This window comes from Pollicipes pollicipes, unplaced genomic scaffold (genome assembly GCF_011947565.3).
Source record: "Pollicipes pollicipes isolate AB1234 unplaced genomic scaffold, Ppol_2.1 Scaffold_2457;HRSCAF=2884_pilon_pilon_pilon, whole genome shotgun sequence".
In the NCBI taxonomy this organism is placed as follows: domain Eukaryota; kingdom Metazoa; phylum Arthropoda; class Thecostraca; order Pollicipedomorpha; family Pollicipedidae; genus Pollicipes; species Pollicipes pollicipes.
The window spans coordinates 28,722-33,397 of record NW_023596109.1 but is presented as its reverse complement, the minus strand read 5'-3'; the positions used below and the strand labels follow the sequence as shown (position 1 = coordinate 33,397).

Sequence of the window (4,676 nt, the reverse complement as noted above, 5' to 3'; positions counted from 1 at the left end):
AGAACACAAAATTGAACTCGTTACATCGTCTTGTGTACAATCAAAACTGACTGAATACAGGAGCAGTGATGTTGCTTGAGTCGCAACACAGGCATGATTACATTATGGCATGAATGTCACATGATTAACACTGGACTATGACATGTATGGTGACACTTTCAATTGAAGAGTGGAAGTTGTGTGTCAAATCCAGGTCAGCGCAGCCAAGCATTTACCTCCACATTCTTCCTGTTTGTGGACCACAAAGTCTGTCAGAGCAGAGAACTGAGTTCGACACCTGCCACACTGGAATATGTCCTCTTCATCCAAGGTGATTGTGTTGGACACTAAAACATGAGACAGACATGTCAATCCAACCAGGAAGATACTGTGCGCATGACGTAAGCAACTGTTGAAGTGAACATATCACATAAACACCCTGTGAGGTGCCAGCACTTAAGCCAATCATTCTTTCCTGGGTATATTTGTATGTTTCCCAATTCACACCACAGTTTTGTTCATGTTGTCTGTTTTGACAGGTCATGACCAAATTATCAAATATTCATTCATTCATCAAATATTCAAATATTCAATATTCAAATATCAAATAACTATTCATTCATTCATTCATTCATGTATGCCACCTGTAAACTCTTTGTTTGGTGCCCAAAGCACACAATAACAGCACAAGTTTTTTTAGGTTAGTACATCACAAATAATTGATAATATGAAATGTGTACATCACTGCAGAACTAGATAGCAATATTAGAAGTTAAGCAATGTGGAAACATCCTTAAACATCTTACCAAGAGTATCTGAGTGCAGATTTTCCTCAGGCACAGCTAAAATATAGTCAGCCTCCAGCTCCTCTTCAGCCATCACTGGAACAGAAATGCATCAAGCTATCATTTGAGCAAGTGCTGACACATGCCACCTATACAAGTAAGGTTGTAACACCGACACATGCCACCTATACCGGTAAGGGTGTAACACCAGACACACAACACATGCCTGCACGATTCTGTGGAATATCCCACCTATCAGGTAAACCCTTCAACAATAAACTAAAAATAACCTATTCTACTTTTAGGCATATGTGCTGTTTTCACCTTTTTCAATGAACATGCACCTACATATGTGTTTTATTACTGTTCACATTTTGTACTCTGAATGTGCAACTAAAATCAGGCTATATGAGATCAGGTGGTTCTGATTGTAGTTGGGAGTTGTGACCAATGGCTATAACTCATACTATACAAGCAGCAAAGTTAATCTGGCAATTATATATGCAAGTATCAAGCGTAGGTACAAATATGCTTCTGGCTAATTACAATACCTTAAATACCCTAAAATTTTCAAACCTTGACTAAGTTCTAGCATAACCAAAACATTACTCATCCTAAAAAATCAAATTCTTGTGTCCTGAATTTGCCCACAAATCAGATGGTCTTCATAACACAGTATGTCCACTTCCACCATTCCACTTGACCACAAAAACTTTAAAGCTACTTTACCATTACATACTGCCTCAGTTACAAAACCAAAGTTTCATTCCATGCGCTTGTTTCTCTTCTTCACTCATGTGGTGACAGTGGCATTCTAAAAAACACTTCACTTTACTCCAGGATTGAACAACTTGCATTTGTGTTAGAGATGGATTTGACTTTGCCTCACTGTTCCTGGTGTAAAAACTTGCGAGCAAAGTGTGTCTTTCACAACTTCAATCATAGCATGGCACATGTAAACAGATGCAATGAGCATGTGTTCTCTTTTGTGTGTTCCCAAATCACACACCTCATCTCAGCTTACTGTCCAGCACACCAACAAAACCCTTTGGTGTGACAAACACATGGTGATCACAATTGTCAGAACATCATTCTAAGTACACACAAATGTGTAGAAAACCATCAACTAAACTGACACATGATCAGCAAAAAAGAAGTGTGCAACTGCTGTACATCTAGTTAAGTGCTAGGAAGCTAGCAGGCACTGTTGGTGCTGCTACAAATAATATAAATTTCATTATTTTTCATTAAAATTCCATTTGAACATGTAGAGCAGCCAAGCTTTTGTGTTGATAAGGAGATTACTTGAGGCATAGCTGGTCTGCTACAGGGGAGTCAAATCAATTCTAATGCACAACACTGAGCTGATTCTCTGCAGTTCACTCAGAGCAGTTTAAAACCAACTTTATGTCAAAATAATTTACAACATAAGCAAATATGGCTCAATTTGTGAATCAATTATAATGGAGCCAGTTCTGGAGAAAATTGAATTACTTGATAATGATCAATTTCATGACTTTCTCAGTCTTATAGGGCATCTGTACATCAGAGTATCAGAGCATCACAAGCTGTCTACAACATGGCAGTCTATAGTGTAGACTACAATAAACTTCATGTTACCATGATTTGGAACTCAGAATTTGGTAAACAACCCACCACCATTCAGCATAAACAGAGTGAATGTTTCATGGAATTAAGATGCTGAGGATATAACTTCAGACAAAAATGCTACAAAAATGTTGATGTGCAAATAATTTCAAAATTCAGCACAATTTGGCACTGCCTAAGCCTGAAAGACAAAAGTGTGAGGTTCAGTGCACCAGTGCTGTGCACACACCTGGCACAGTAGCCATGTTTTTTTCTGCAGACTGATCTGCAGTGTTTGAGGGCAATAGAATCAATGCTTCATTGGTTTGTGCGATGACCATGCTCGAATAAAAAAAATGACTCTTTACAGCTGTGCTCCATTAAGTGGACATAAAATGGTTAGAATGAGCATACAAATGCCCACATTTATGGTTGAACCACTCACCGACGACTTGTTAACCAAATTTATTCGGACTCACCAGACAGTTTGAAATGAATCGCTTGATTCCTGACTCGATGAAATTTGGTTGATCTCGGTTTCACTCCGACTCCGACCTAAGTAAACACATCCTCAAACATAGGAACGGAGGGCGCACAAGAATACACCCACAACGCTCAATATCAACAAGACGTGACCCATAAAACCGCTATTACGGGCCTGTATTCATTGGCGTTAGGAGTAAAGCCCAGCCGCGCCATTTTTTGTCGACACAATAGGCAGCTGACGACGATGACGTCACGGCAAACAGCTTAACCCTGTGACGTCAGTGATCTGAGGGAGATAAACATTGCGATACTGAAGCCGAGCCGGGCGGGATAGTCGTCCGATAATAGTGTGTAGGGGAGGGCGCCGCGCGCGCGCTCTTATCACCAGGGATGTCGCGTCGAAACAGAGCAACCCCAAGCCCTGCAAACGTGAGTACATACTGTGAGGGCTGTTGTGGGAGTTGGGATGTGCCGTTTTTGCGTGTTGGGAGGCGTAGCCTGCGCGGGGACTTCGCTCGACCTTTTGAAGCCGGCCCCATCCCGCCGATGGCAGGAGAGGTCAGGGGGGGGGTGGGGGGCTTTCGGGACTATGCCCCCTGCTCCTGGGAAGTGGTGGGACTCCACCTGGGCCCGAAGGCGTCGATGCTTCTTGGCGATTCAGGACAGCCGTAGACATCATAAGATATAAAAACGACCCACCGCGGCAGCAAAATGGGATCTAGAGCCTACGCACGTCCCCGGATGAAACAACACGATCGAAGGTGACGAGAGGTCCCGTATGGCAGGAAGGACCCTCTTCGACCCAATTTCGTCACCTTGGCAAAATCCTGGTTACGCCACAGGTGGTAGTTACTTTGTCTTGCCCAGATCTTTGGTTTGCTCGTACCGGGGGCAGAGGAACGTCCCTTAAACGTGCATGGGTCGAAATGAATTTTGATTTGACCCCGTGCATCATCACGGGCTTAGTCTTGAGCCTTCGTCGAAAGTGGGGTGATGATGGCCAATCCAGAATATCTCTCGTTTGCTATGCCATGTGCAAAACTATCGTGTTTGAAAATTTTGGAAGTCAATGTTGTGGACAAAGCGCAAACCGACATCTTGATATGACATCGAAGGCAGCTGGTAGCTACCTCAGCTCGTTAGCGACGTGAATCAGGGCGCATACAAGTTGTGTTGCTTGGAGGAAGCTTTGCAAGCAACACAATCAAATTACGAAGTGAAATGATGAAGGGGCCTAGATCCATAGTTTCTGAACAACTTCGGGTATAATGCCAGAGTTCTCGATACATGGAGCCGGAGGTGCTCTGCCTTGCTCCAAACCCTCCCCAAAACAGAAAATGAACGAGGGGAGTGCCGAATGGAATGCGGAGAGAATCATTTGCGTTGAGCAAGATCGTGCGGCATAGTGTCGTGCTAACCATGCTGCCGTACTCCACGTGCCGGCAAGCGGAGCAATCTGCGTCGTCTGCAGCACTGTCAATACACACTGAATGCCGCTGGATCCACTGCTCCGCCTACGATACAAGTACTAGTCAATGCAAGCCATGCTAGGTTAGGTCATATGTTTGCAGTGAAGCAGAAATCCGCCCACCTCCCGAAGTTTGGTGATGTACCGAACCCAGTGACCCGAACGCTGCTTACGTCCGCAGTCGCCTGTAATGCTTTCCAATGCCTGCGATCTCGTCCTGGATGCTAAATCTGGGCGGTGACTTATTCACGTCCGCCGACAGTGGGCTGTCGCTTTACCACGAAGGAGACTGGGAGGGGATGGACGTTGGTTCTCCCAACAGGAGCTGTCTGTGGTATTCAGATACCGTCGATGGAAATCTCCTTGAGGGG

General features: G+C 44.1%; 1 long non-coding RNA gene across 1 annotated transcript; it reads right to left on the bottom strand.

Moving 5' to 3' along the window:
- Nucleotides 1–219: 219 nt before the first annotated feature.
- On the bottom strand, nucleotides 220–2,911 carry LOC119097180 (uncharacterized). The gene is made up of 3 exons (XR_005094139.1): nucleotides 2,831–2,911; nucleotides 786–860; nucleotides 220–326 (listed from the first exon to the last, which is right to left on the bottom strand). It is a non-coding gene; the product is annotated as an uncharacterized LOC119097180 (long non-coding RNA).
- Nucleotides 2,912–4,676: the final 1,765 nt, after the last annotated feature.